Genomic DNA, 15,280 nt, shown 5'->3' on the forward strand with positions numbered 1-15,280 from the left:
AAAGTAAATTTTTCAATTGTTGCCTGTTGGTATTGTTCTATGACAACAGAACAACTTAATTGTGTGCTAACAGGCAATTTGTGGAGAACCTCAGAATTATCCAAAATACAAGTTTTCTTTTATTTTGAATTTCTTTAGTTTTCAAAACACCTGACAAGCAAATGGATTTTGAAGAACTCCTCCATTCTGTGAAAATTATCTGCAGTATGTAGAATTCGTCATAACCTTTGGAATGTAAGCTGATTATCAAAAGTTGCTTAACCAACTTCATGTAGAATATTCTCTAATGACAATTCTCAAAGTTCCCTTTTCCTAATTCTGTCCTAGCATTTATTTAACAAAGATGTCTTAAACCACTAGGTTCCAGGGATGTTTTACAAAATTATGAATGTACAGAAAGAATGAAGTGGCAGGGGTAAATAAGAAAATGGTTAATAGGATGCAATGTTAGAGATACTAAAATAAAGATATGCACAGTGTGGGTCTGGGAACTCAAACAAGGAGCAGAGAGCACCAAACTTAATAAACTGGTGGAGACAGAAGACTTTTATAAAGGGTCAAGACTTAAGACATGAAGAAGGAGATGATTTTAAAAATGAAGCAAATCGTGACATTCCAGACAGGGGCAAGATAAATTAAAAAGATGAGCAAAGTTGGGCTTTTTTTGTAACACTCTGGTGTGTTACTGATCTTTTCTTCTTAGCATCTCTTCACAAGTTCTCGTTTAGCTATCATTTACATACATGCATGCAGGAAGCACACAGCAGAGGTCACCCAGTGATGTCAGAACAATTTGAGCAAGTTGTACACATCAAGTAAATCCAATTTGCACATTGGAAGTTACCCACTGAGGAGTCAAGACAACTGGAAAGAACCGATGATATCCACACAGTGTCATTTCAAGGGTGTTGAGATGATTTGCCCTCCTCCTTCACAGAAAGCCTTCTCTATCTGATAATGTCTGAAATAATATTGTTTTGGCTTTGTCACTTTTGCTTATGGCTTTTATCCATTTTGAAATTAAAATATATGTGAGATGGATTATAAATTCAAGCTGTTATCACTCACTGACATCTTAGTAGAAGCAATTTTTAGTTTCTTGTAGCAGCTTTTGATAGGAAGAAGGGGATAAAATATGAGGAAGTGGATTGCTTGAAGGATTTCATAAAGCCATGGGAAACAAACAGAGCTCTGAGAAGTGGGGCTGGGAATACTTCATTTTTCACGGAAAAGGCAACAAATAATACTTGTCCAGTTAAAGAAAAAATAAAACTTCACTGATTTATGATTTTTCTGTAGCTGTTCTAGTGACTAGAAATTATTCCTTTTATTCTTCTTTTGCCAAAGGCCAATCCTCAATAAGAAGAAAGCAATAGTACAATATTTTTGTGTAAGAAGAAAAGTTTCAAATTTCATCTTAATGTGTTTCTTATAATGTGACAATGTTTTAAAGAAGCCAAAGAGAAAAGGCATTCAAAAATAACAAAGTAGGGTTTAGTACAAAAAAAACCTTGGAACAGATAACATTCTAGATAAAAAAAAGTCTCAAGGAAGGATTTTACTCATAAGAAAAACTTATATACATAAGGCAATGGTAATGTTAATTAAGAGACTCGATTTAAGAGACAAAAGGCAAGACAATGCATAGGTGCTATAAGAAATCTAATGCAAAATTTATCTGCTTAGGATAAGGCTGTGCAAAGGATACCCAGCAATATCTGGGCTTTGAATTCACTATATACAGCAGCTTGGAGCCATGTGCACAAGATTATAAGAAACAAAAGTTAAAGTTTGGATTGCAAATAGTATTAATATTCCTTTGTATATGGAAAATGGGAGAAGATTATTTTTATTTTTCGCATAAAATCTCCAACAGAAGGAATGATAAATCACAAAAACAATGTAAAAGAGAATTCCTAACTCTTCTCCTTCTCTACCAAAAAATCAATTAATCTGCTGTGTGTTCTCAGTTATTCACCGCATTTCAGCTGACTGTTTCTGTTTTCAACTGGCCATGCTGAATTGATGTGAAGAACATTTGCACAGAAGGGGCAATGTGATAGCCGCATTTTGCTCCTAGTCCCAAGAACAATACTTGGTCCATAGCAGAAACTCAATGTTGAATGGAATGAATGAGTGAAAGAAACAGAAATGGAAGTTGTGGAGAAGAGAAAGAAACTACTCTTATCCTGTCTTTATATTTGGTCCTTTATTATTTCCTTTCTACACCTGAAACTGATGGTTGAGTTAGGAATGTTGAATGCACTTAGTTTGGGGTAGGAAATATGAAGCCCTGTAGAGCTCTTTAATCTGGATGTCATGAGGGAATATTGCTTTGGAGGTTATTAGGGAAACAATTTAAATTAAATTAAGGAAAACTAGACTGAGGTTATGCAGCCTGGGTACCACTCTGAATTCTAGTGAAGTTTCTGCTGCAATCCATGGCATTTTCTTAGACATGACGCTCATTTAACAAAATGTCTTATCTGTAGACTCGAATCTATCTCAGGCTGATTTACATTTCCTCTAATGTTTTAAATCAAGAATTATTTACTGGCCGGGCGCGGTGGCTCAAGCCTGTAATCCCAGCACTTTGGGAGGCCGAGACGGGTGGATCACGAGGTCAGGAGATCGAGACCATCCTGGCTAACCCGGTGAAACCCCGTCTGTACTAAAAAATACAAAAAACTAGCCGGGCGAGGTGGCGGGCACCTGTAGTCCCAGCTACTCGGGAGGCTGAGGCAGAAGAATGGCATGAACCCAGGAGGCGGAGCTTGCAGTGAACTGAGATCCAGCCACTGCACTCCAACCTGGGTGACAGAGCGAGACTCCATCTCAAAAAAAAAAAAAAAAAAAGAATTATTTACTGAGAGCCTGTCTTAGTCAGTTTAGGCTGCTATGACAAAATACCTTAAACTAGATAATTCCAAGTAACAGAAATATATTGCTCAGAGTTCTGGAGGCTGGAAAGTCCAAGACCAAGGCACTGGCAAATTCTGTGTCTGGTGAGTGCTTGCCTTCTGTTTCAAAGATGGTGCCTTGCTGCATCCTCACAATGCACAAGGAGCAAGGTATTTTGCTGAAGACTCTCTTATAAGAGCAAGAATCCCATTCATGAGGGAGGAGTTTCATTAAATGATTTAATCACTTCCCAAAGGCCCCACTTCTTAACCCTATGACACTGGGTATTAGGTTCCAACATGAATTTTGAAGGACACCAGTCTGGGCATAGTGGCTCATGCCTGTAATACCAGCACTTTGGGAGTCTGAGGCCAGTGGATCACCAGAGGTCAGGAGTTCGAGACCAGCCTGGCCAAACTGGTGAAATCCCATTGTCTCTACTAAAAATACAAAAATTAGCTGAGTGTGGTGGCAGGTGCCTGTAATCCCAGCTACATGGGAGGCTGAGGCAGGAGAATCACTTGAACCTGGAAGGCAGAGGTTGCAGTGAGCCAAGATCAGGTCACTGCACTCCAGCCTGGGAGACAGAGTGAGACTCAGCCTCAAAAAAAAAAAAGCACACCAATGTAATATGCCAAGCTGTATGTTGGACACTAAGGAAACAGCTGTCTGAATTGTTAATTAAATATGATAATCTAATCCACTTTTGGATAGAATAGTTTTGTGACAGTTTCAAGCATTAATAAATAGCAATGATAAATTATAATTTTGATAATACTTTTTTATTATATACCTTTCTTTGCTGTTTTATGTTTTTATCATGTACACATTATATTTTCACAGTAATAAATGCAGCTTTGAAAATAGGCATTTGCAAATTATCAAACAAACTTAAGTTATTCCCAATTTACTCCTTAGTGCAGATTTAAGGAAGATAGAGATAAAAAGTGGATTGAGCTACTAAATTAAGTTCTGTGAACTTTAAAATGTGTATTACGAACTGTATTTTCAGTGGTTAATACATTAATAAGGCCCAACATTTCTTGGAAGATACATTTCAGGAAACTTATTTACATATTCATATCACTTTGTGTCATTGGTGTGAGGCATTGCAGACATGGTCCTAGCTTTGCTCTTGGCACCTGGTGCCTTTCCCATATGAAATGTAACTATTCAGTCAGCTTTCTTACAATGATGACAGTCAATTTTGTCTTTTAAAACCAACCTTTGACTGGGCGTGGTGGCTCACGCCTATAATCTCAGCATTTTGTGAGGCCGAGGCAGGCAGATCATGAGGTCAGGAGATCGAGACCATCCTGGCTAACACAGTCAAACACTGTCTCTACCAAAAATACAAAAAAATTAGCTGGGCATGGTGGTGCATGCCTGTAGTCCCAACTACTTGGGAGTCCGAGGCAGGAGAATCGCTTGAACCCAGGAGGCGAGGTTTCAGTAAGCCAAGATTGCCATTGCACTCCAGCCTGGGTGACAGAGTGAGACTTTATCTCAAAAAAAAAAAAAAACAAAAACAAAAAACCTTCAGTGTTGGCATTTTACCATTCCCCTTGTCCAATTTAGCAAATGTACCGAAATGGATGTTATAAATTTTCTCCAGGCTTACAATTTAAGATTGTTAGTTGTTTTGTTTTTTTCTATAATCTAGGAATTTGGGGAAAATATCTACTATTTCCTCTTTAGAATCCAAGGCAACTTTTTTTCCTCTCATTTTTCTTAAGTTCCAAAATATTAGGAAATTTTTAAATCTTTTCTTTCTATTTTTAGCTTATTTGCAGTTAGATTTTGACGGGTTATAAAAGTAGCATACAGAATATCTTCGTATTGAAATGGTGCTAATTAAATAAAGATTCTTTTTACTTGAATTAAACTTTACAAAAGGAAAAAAGCCACCAACAAACGTATAAGATAATTGTAACAGCAATGAAGCTAAACTTCTCCAGGGTTTTTTGATATCCTGGGATATAATATTTCTGAGAACTCTTCCGCTGTAATGAAAAATTCCATAGTTATCCAGACAGATCCCAGCATGGCTGTACATTATTTTGAATTTGATAAGCCAAGAACATATGTATTTGTTTCCCATTAGTTCAATTAGCTGGTGAAAAACATACTATTCAGTTGACAAAGACATATACATAGTTTGCTTGATCTTCATGCACCCAAAATAGGTTTAACAGTAAGTCTGTATCAGTGTGCTCTGATGTCAGAAGAAATGTAACCCTAATACATGTAGAACACCCAAATAACCCAGTCTTTATGGAGAGTTGCATTTAAAAATATACAATTTAGTAGCCATAATGATTTTTAAATACTACTACTTTGACTTTTTTTCTTACCAAGAGCATTAAAGTGGATCTAATTCATAACTCCAATAACACCTATCAAAAGTCCTTATCTGATGTTTCAATGCTGTTATACCTTTCTGCTGTTCTATACTTTTTGGATGCCAAAATTCTCCTGGCACAGTCTCTTATCTTTCTCTGTCTTACTACATTTAGGGTATGTATAGTCCTAATCTATTTTCCAATCAGAAAAATATACTTCCACTTTAGCAAGAAAGAGAAGAGGGAAATAAGTGGACAATAGAAAATCCTCTTTTGTGGGCAGGATGACTGGAGGAAGGCAGTGACATTTACCCAGGCAGAGTATTCCTCAAGAGCTATTCCCAGGCCTGACTTCCTGTTCTTCCACTCAACAAATGGCTATCAAACACTTGCCACATTTCTGGGACTCTTATAGAACTTATACTATAGCTGTGAACAAGAGAGAAAACTTTTCTATGTGGTATTTGTTTTCTGTTGCTGCTGTAACAGAAATTACCACAAACTTAGTGGCTGAAAATAACATAAATTTATGATCTGACTGTTCTGTAGGTTAGAAGTCTGACATGTGCATCACCGAGCTTGTATCTGGTGTTGGCAGGGCCGTACTCTTTTCTAGAGAGTAGGGGACACAGTAGGGGAGAACCCACTTCTTCACCTTTTCCGGCTTCTACAGGCTGTCTGCATGTTCTATCTTGTGGCCCTTTCCTCCATCTTCAAAGTCAACAATATTGCTTCTCCCTGGCCATTATTCCGTAGTCACATCTCTTTCTGAATCTCCTCTTCTGTCCCTCTCTTCTTACATTGGGCCCACCTGGACAAATAATTTCCCTGTCTTAAAACCAACTCATTAGCAGCCTTGATTCTATCTGCAACCTTACTTTCCCTTTGTCAAGTAACATAATATACTCCCAGTTTTTAGCATTAGAATATGGGCATCCTAGGCAGGGGCCAGGGGTGGTGGTCATGAGGCCTATTGTGTATCCTCATAGATCTCACAGTTTAGTGGAAAATCTAAACAGGTAAGTGGGCAATCTCCATACAGTGTACTAAGTGCAGATGGGGGAAGGTTAGAAGTGCCTACAAGGGTCACCAAACAGGAATTCCAGATTAGAGAAGGCTTTCCAGGGAAAGTGGCGCTAAGGCTGAGATCCAGAGGTTGAGTAGGCATAGTCAACGCAAGCAGAGGTTGTGGGGTGGTGGGGTGAGAGGCAGAGAACAATATTTCATACGGAAGGAATATGAAGTACAGCGTCCCAGAGATCATGGAGGGGAGAGGGAGCATCACTCAAGTCAGGGACCAAAAGAAGTTTCTTACAGCTGAGGCAAGGGTCAGGTGTGGGGTCGGAGGCATGGAGGTTGGATTAATAGAAAAGGGCCAGATAAGGAAGAGATTTGTCAGCCTTGACAAGTGGGAAGTGGGGTTCAGGCCCTGCCTTACTAGTCATGAAGACGCTGGAGGATCCTAGCCCTGCCTGGGGCAGGTTTGGATTTGGTTGGTCTTTGAGAAAAATCATTCTGGCTGCTCTGTGGAGAGCTGATTATAAGAAGGTCTGATGGAACATCTTATTAGTGACCTAAATGGTTAAAAGTAAAAGATGATCCATTAGCCTAGCATTGTAGAAGCCCCATGGGAAGTCCAAGGATAATAATGTTGGGGAAGTGACCAGCATTTCTAGGATGTGTTCAGATCTGAGAGATGTTGATTATTGAGAGAAGCAATAACAAACACGTGGAATTAAGTACAGAGGATGAATAATCAGAAAATAAAACTTCTGAGGAAAACACGTTTGAAAAATACCTGTTGATCACATTAGAAGTTTATCTAAAATGTATCCAAAATATTATAAATACATATAGCAAGTTGTGTAGAAGTCGGCAATTCGTTGTAATGATCAGGTCATAATGGGATCATTCTGTGGCCCAGCTGTCCTGTGGAAAGAGGTGGAGTGTGAGGGGGCCCTTTGTAATATGACACTGTGCCAGAGTGCATAGATAAATTTATAATGCAATTAATTCTACAAATTGGTCCCTTAACTTTAAGTGTTTGTAATAGCATATTTTTTAGCTCTCCTGAAATTTAATTTCTCCCAAAATCTTACTGTGCTATTTGGCACTCCTTTTTCACCATATATGGTCCTGACTAATAAATCTTTTCTTATTTGACAGACAGCAGTGTTACGTTTTCCTCTAGGATTCTGGTCCTAATTTATCTGACAATTTAGTCTGTATTTACAACAAAATGAAAGGGAAAGTTATAATTTAAGCCAGTAAAGATTTATAAAAAATATACTATTGCTGGGAAAAGGTGAAACCCTAAAAGTTGGGTTATAAATTGAGAGAATCAGATAAATGGAGGGAAGTGTTTTTATACCTCTTACACTTTCCAAAGCACCTGGGGCTGGCAGCTTGAGGAGCACATCCATAGCAGGCTTTCTGGTGAGAGTTTTGACACTTCCACTTCTGGTCCCTATTGGAAATATCACAAAACAAGCCTTCTGTGCAGCATTTTAGTAATGACTGTGCCAATTTATGAATTACAAAAAAAAGAGAGAGAGAATGAGAGAAAATTTAGCCAAAAGTTTCAGAACTTTAAAAGGCTTTTGTTCAAAAGTAATGGTCAATCTCTAACACTACTCCAAAATCCCTAAGTTGAAGATAAGGGTATCAGTAAGGAAAGATTTTACGTGAAAGTACCCAAATTTGGGCTAACATGAGCTTAAACATGAGGTATTTGGTGTTACTTAAAATACAAACGGAGGAGTTTGGCCTCCGGGGCTGGGTCAGCCACTCTACAAGTTGATACTATCACTCTTCCTTCTCTATTAGCTTCAGAATCTGGAGCTTTTTCCTAGACTGACCATATAGTTTATTGTCTAATCCAGGACACTTTTGAGTTTAGAGGGGCCATTGTTAATAATTATACTGGGGCAGCAGGGGTCACTGGGATTGTGCTGGATAAACCAGTTCATGGGGTTATCTAATTTTTTTCTCATGCTGTTGCTCTGTGATCTCAAAATGGCTGCCATGGTTCCAACTGTTGATCCTCACACCATATTCAAATGCAAGAAGCAAAGGAAGAGAACACACCAGCAAGCTTTCTTCCCAGACCTGCCTCTTTATTAGAAAGAAATTCTTTTCTCAGGCAACCTCATTAGATAGCCACTTACATCTCATTTCTGTAGCTGCAAGAAAAGCTGCAAGTGTGAGTGTGCCCACTTGAAGCAGAATTGTCATGATCAGCTTGGTTATTGGAATATATATATATATATATATATATATATATTAACCATAAAATATATAATAGCCCAGAGAGTGGTGGTAAGGTGGCCGAATAGGAAGAGCTCCAGTCTACAGCTTCCAGTGAGATCAACATAGAAGTCAGGGGATTTCTGCATTTCCAACTGACGTATTAGGTTCATCTCATGGGGACAGGTTGGACACTGGGTGTAGTCCATGGAGGGTGAGCCAAAGCAGGGTGGGGTGTCAACACATCCGGGAAGCATAAGGGGTCATGGGATCTCCCTCTCCTACCCAAGGAAAGCTGTGAGGGACTGTACTGGGAGGAACACTACACTCTGGCCCAGATACTGTGCTTTTCCCGTGGTCTTCACAACTGACAGACCAGGAGTTTGCCTCTGGTGCCTATGCCACCAGGGCTCTGGGTTTCAAGCACAAAACTGGGCAGACACTGAGCTAGCAGTAGGAGTTATATATGTATATCCCAGTGGTACCTGGAACGCCAGCGTACCATTCACTCTCGTGGAAAGAGGGCTGAAGCCAGGGAGACTCCACCCCCATGGAGCCAAGCAAGCTAAGATCCACTGGCTTGAAATTCTTGAGCAAGGCCGAGGCAGCCAGATTGCCTCTCTAGATTCCTCCTCTCTGGGCAAGGCACCTCTGAAAAAAAAGGCAGCAGCCCCATTCAGGGACTTATAGAAAAATAAACCATCTCCCTGAGACAGAGCACCTGGGGGAAGGATTGCTGTGAGTGCAGCTTCAGCAGACTTAAATGTCCCTGCCTGAAAGCTCTGAAGAGAGAAGCAGATCTCCCAGCACAGTGTTCAAGCTCTGATAAGGGACAGACTCCCTCCTCAAGAGGGTCCCTGAGCCCCATGTATCCTGACTGGGAGACTCCTCCCAGCAGGGGTCAACAGACACCTCATACATAGAGCTCTGGCTGGCATCTGGCAGGTGTCCCTCTGGGACGAAGCTTCCAGAGGAAAGAACAGGCAGCAATCTTTGCTATTCTGCAGCCTCCGCTGGTGATACCCAGGCAAACAGGGTTGGAGTGGACATCCAGCAAACTCCAGCAGACCTGCAGCAGAGTGGCCTGACTGTTAGAAGGAAAACTAAGAAACAGAAATGAAGAGTATCAACATCAACAAAAAGGATGTCCACTCAGAGACCCCATCAGAGGGTCACCAACATCAAAGAACAAAGGTAGATAAATCCACGATGAGAAACCACTGCAAAAAGGCTGAAAATTCCAAAAACCAGAATGCCTTTTTTCATCCAAAGGATCACAATTCCGTGCCAGCAAGGGAAAAAAAACTGGGCGGACAATGAGTTTGATGAATTGACAGAAGTAGGCTTCAGAAGGTGGGCAATAACAAGCTCCTCCAAGCTAAAGGAGCATGATCTAACCCAATTCAAGGAAGCTAAGAACCTGAAAAAGGGTTAGACGAATTGCTAACTAGAATAACCAGTTCAGAGAAGAACAAAAATGACCTGGTGGAGCCGAAAAACACAGCACAAGAACTTCGTGAAGCATACACAAGTATCAATAGCCAAACTGAAAAAGCAGAAGAAAGGACATCAGAGTTTGAAGATCAATTCAATGAAATAAGGCTAGAAGACAAAATTAGAGAAAACAGAGTGAAAAGAAATGAACAAAGTCTCCAAGAAATATGGGACTATGTGAAAAGACCAAATCTATGCTTGATTGGTGTAACTGAAAGTGATGGGAAAATGGAACCAAGTTGGAAAACACACTTCAGGATATTATCAAGGAGAACTTCCCCCACCTAGCAGGCCAACATTCAAATTCAGGAAATACAGAGAACACCACAAAGATACTCCTCGAGAAGAGCAACCCCAAGACACGTAATTGTCAGTTTCACCAAGGTTGAAATGAAGGAAAAAATGTTAAGGGCAGCCACAGAGAAAGGCTGGGTTACCCACAAAGGGAAGCCCATCAGCCCATCAGACTAACAGCGGATGTCCCTGCAAAAACCATACAAACCAGAAGAGAGTGGGGTCCAATATTCAACATTCTTAAAGAAAAGAATTTTCAACCCAGAATTTCATATCCAGCCATACTAAGCTTCATAAGCAAAGGAGAAGTAAAATTCTTTGCAGACAAGCAAATACTGAGAGATTTTGTCACCACCAGGCTTTCCTTACAAGAGCTCCTAAAGGAAGCAATAAACATGGAAAGGAACAACCAGTACCAGCCACTGCAAAAAACACACCAAATTGTAAAGACCATCAACATGATGAAGAAATTGTATCAACTAATGGGCAAAATAACCAACTAGCATCATAATGACAGGATCAAATTCACACATAACAATATTAACCTTAAATGTAAATGGGCTAAGTGCCCCAATTAACAGACACAGACTGGCAAATTGGATACAGAGTCAAGACCCATCAATGTGCTGTATTCAGGAGACCCATGTCACTTGCAAAGACACACTTAGGCTCAAAATAAAGAGATGGAGGAAGATTTACCCAGCAAATGGAAAGCAAAAAAAAGCAGAGGTTACAATCCTAGTCTCTGATAAAACAAACTTTAAATCAACAAAGATCAAAAGAGAAAAAGAAGGCCATTACATAACGGTAAAGAGATGAATGCAGCAAGAAGAGCTAACTCTTCTAAATATATATGTACCCAATACAGGAGCACCCGGATTCATAAAGCAAATTCTTAGAGACCTACAAAGAGATGTGAACTCCCACACAATAAAAGTGGGAGACTTTAACAACCCACTGTCAATGTTAGACATATCAATGAGGCAGAAAATTAACAAGGATAATCCAGGACTTGAACTCAGCTCTGGATGAAGCAGACTTAATAGACATCTACAGAACTCTCCACCCCAAATCAACAGAATATACATTCTTCTCTGCTCCACATCTCACTCATTCTAAAATTGACCACAAATGCAACAGAACAGAAATCATAACAAACAGTCTCTCAGACCACAGTGGAATCAAATTAGAACTCAGGATTAAGAAACTCACTCAAAACTGCACAACTACATGGAAACTGAACAACCTGCTCCTGAATGACTACTGGGTAATTAAAGAAATTAAGGCACAAATAAAGATGTTCTTTGAAACCAAGGAACAAAGAACAAAGACACAATGTATCAGAATCTCTGGGACACATTTAAAGCAGTGTGTGGAGGGAAATTTATAACACTAAATATCCACAAGAAAGCAGGAAAGATTGAAAATCGACACCCTAGCATCACAATTAAAAGAACTAGAGAAGCGAGAAGAAACAAACTCAAAAGCCAGTAGAAGACAAGAAATAACTAAGATCAGAGAAGAACTGAAGGAGATAGAGACACGGAAAATCCTTCAAAAAAATCAATGAATGCAGGAGCTGGATTTTTGAAAAGATCAACAAAATAGATAGAGCAATCACCGGAGTAATAAAAAAGAAAAGAGAAGAATCAAATAGATGCAATAAAAAATAATGAAGGGGATATCACCATGGATCCCACAGAAATACAAATAACCATCAGAGAATACTATAAGTACTTCTACACAAATAAACTAGAAAATCTAGAAGAAATGGATAAATTCCTGGACATATACACCCTCCCAAGACTAAACCAGGAAGAAGTCGAATCCCTGAATAGACCAATAACAAGTTCTGATATTGAGGCAGTAATTAATAGCCTACCAAAAAAAAAATGCCCAGGACTAGACAGATTCATGGCCGAATTCTACCATAGGTACAAAGAGGAGCTGGTACCATTCCTTCTAAAACTCTTCCAGCAGTAGAAAAAGAGGGACTCCTCCCTAGCTCATTTTATGAGGCAAGCATCATCCTGATACCAAAACCTGGCAGAAACACAACAAAAAAAGAAAATTTCAGGCCAACATCCATGATGAACTTTGATGTAAAAATCCTCAATAAAATGCTGGCAAATAGAATCCAGCAGCACATCAAAAAGCTTATCCACCATGATCAAGTGGGCTTCATCCCTGGGATGCAAGACTAGTTCAACATACACAAATCAATAATCCATCACATAAACAAAACCAATGATAAAAAACACATGATTATCTCAATAGATGCAGAATAGACCTTCAACAAAATTTAACATCCCTTCATGCTGAAGAGTCTCAATAAAGTAGGTACTGATGGCACGTATCTCAAAATAATAAGAGTTATTTATGAGAGACCCACAGCCAATATCATACTGAATGGGCCAAAACTTAAAGCATTCCCTTTGAAAACCAGCATAAGACAAGAATGCCCTCTCTTACCACTCCTATTTAACATAGTATTGGAAATTCTGGCAAGGGCAATCAGGCAAGAGAAAGAAATCAAGGGTATTCAATTAGGAAAAGAGGAAGTGAAATTGTCTCTGTTTGCAGATGACATGATTGTATATTTAAAAAACCCCATTGTCTCAGCCCAAAATCTCCTTAAGGTGATAAGCAACTTCAGCAAAGTCTCAGGATACAAAATCAATGTGCAAAAATCACAAGCATTCCTATACACCAATAATAGACAGAGAGCCAAATCATGAGTGAACTCCCATTCACAATTGCTAAGAAGAGAATAAAATACCTAGGAATACAACTTACAAGTGTTGTGAAGGACCTCTTCTAGGAGAACTACAAACCACTGCTCAAGGAAATAAGAGACGACACAAACAAATGGAAAAACATTCCATGCTCATGGATAAGAAGAATCAATATCATGAAAATGGCCATACTGCCCAAAGTAATTTATAGATTCAATGCTATTCACATCAAGCTACCATTCACTTTCTTCACAGAACTGGAAAAAAACTACTTTAAATTTCATATGAAACCAAAAAAGAGCCTGTATAGCCAAGACAATCCCAAGCAAAAAGAACAAAGCCGGAGGCATCACACTACCTGACTTCAAACTATACTACAAGGCTACAGTAACCAAAACAGCATGGTACTGGTACCAAAACAGATATAAAGACCAATGGAATAGAACAGAGGCCTCAGAAATAACACCACACATCTACAAGCATCTGATCTTTGACAAACCTGACAAAAACAAGAAATGGGGAAAGGATTCCCTATTTAACAAATGATGTTAAGAAAACTGGTTAGCCATATGCAGAAAACAGAAACTGGATCCCTTCCTTACACCTTGTACAAAACTTAACTCCTGATGGATTAAAGACTTAAATGTAAGACCTAAAACCGTAAAAACCCTAGAAGAAAACCTAGGCAATACTATTCAGGGCATAGGCATGGGCAAAAATTTCATGACTAAAACACTGAAAGCAATTGCAACAAAAGCCAGAATTGACAACTAGGATCTAATCAAACTAAAGAGCTTCTGCAGAGCAAAAGAAATGATCATCAGAGTGAATAGGCAGCCTACAGAATGGGAGGAAATTTTTGTAATCTATCCCTCTGACAAAAGATTAATATCCAGAATCTACAAGGAACTTAAACACGTTTACAAGAAAAAAAAAAAAAAAAAAAAAATCAAAAAGTAGGCAAAGAATATGAACAGCCATTTCTCAAAAGAGAAATTGATTTATGCAGCCAACAAACATATGAAAAAAAGCTCATCATCACTGGTCATTAAATTAAATGCAAATCAAAACCACAATGAGATACTATCTCACACCAGTTAGTTTGGCAATCACTAAAAAGTCAGGAAACAACAGATGCTGGAGAGGATGTGGAGAAATAGGAACACTTTTACACTGTTGGTGGGAGTGTAACTTAGTTCAATCATTGTGGAAGACAGTGTGGCAATTCCTCAAGGATCTAGAACTAGAAATGTGATTTGACCCAGCCATCCCATTACTGGGTGTATACCCAAAGGATTATAAATTATTTTACTATAAAGACATATGCACACATATGTTTACTGTAACACTATTTACAACAGCAAAGACGGGATCCAACCCAAATGCCCATCAATGATAGACTGGGTAAAGAAAATGTGGCACATATATGCATGGAATACTATACAGCAATAAAAAAGGATGAGTTCATGTCCTTTGAAGGGACATGGATGAAGTTGGAAACCATCATTCTCATCAAACTAACACAAGAACAGAGAAGCAAACACCACATGTTCTCACTCATAAATGAGAGCTGAACAATGAGAACACATGGACATGAAGGGTGGGCATCATGCACTAGGATCTGTCAGGGGATGGGGTCTGGGGGAGGGATAACATTCGGAGAAATACCTAATGTAGATGATGGGTTGATGGGTGCAGCAAACAACAACGGCACGTGTATACCTATGTAACAGATCTGCATGTTCTGCACATGTACCCCAGAACTTAAAGTATAATAAAAAATTAAATTAAAAAATACATATATATAATATTCATACAATCATCATATCAGCTATGGTTATCAGGTCCATAACTCACTGTGTAGGCATCAGTCAATGTAACCATTCATCTTTTTAAAACACGGGAATTGTTAAGACTTGTGTCCTTGAATGTAATTCTATGTCTGTGTCTCTAGTGCACAACAGTATCTAAGTTCTCCTGGGTATACATCCCATTTATATTTTCTACTCCTCTGGCATTTTGGTGTGGCCACATAACTGAAATCTGCCTAAAAGAAAGGGAGTAGATGTCATCTGTGCCATTTCTAGAAAAGGCCCTTAAAAATATTCTAAAAGCATTTCTCCCTTTCTCTGTCCATGCACTAACAGGGAAGAGAGGGTTCTCAGGACACAGAGGAAGGGGAAACCTGGAGGTGGAAAGAGCTTGGGTCCAGAATGGTAGTGCCCTGCAAAGCCCCGGACCCTGCTATTAGCTACATCAGGCTGATGG

Source organism: Trachypithecus francoisi, unplaced genomic scaffold (assembly GCF_009764315.1).
Source record: "Trachypithecus francoisi isolate TF-2019V2 unplaced genomic scaffold, Tfra_2.0 Lachesis_group7, whole genome shotgun sequence".
Classification (NCBI taxonomy): domain Eukaryota; kingdom Metazoa; phylum Chordata; class Mammalia; order Primates; family Cercopithecidae; genus Trachypithecus; species Trachypithecus francoisi.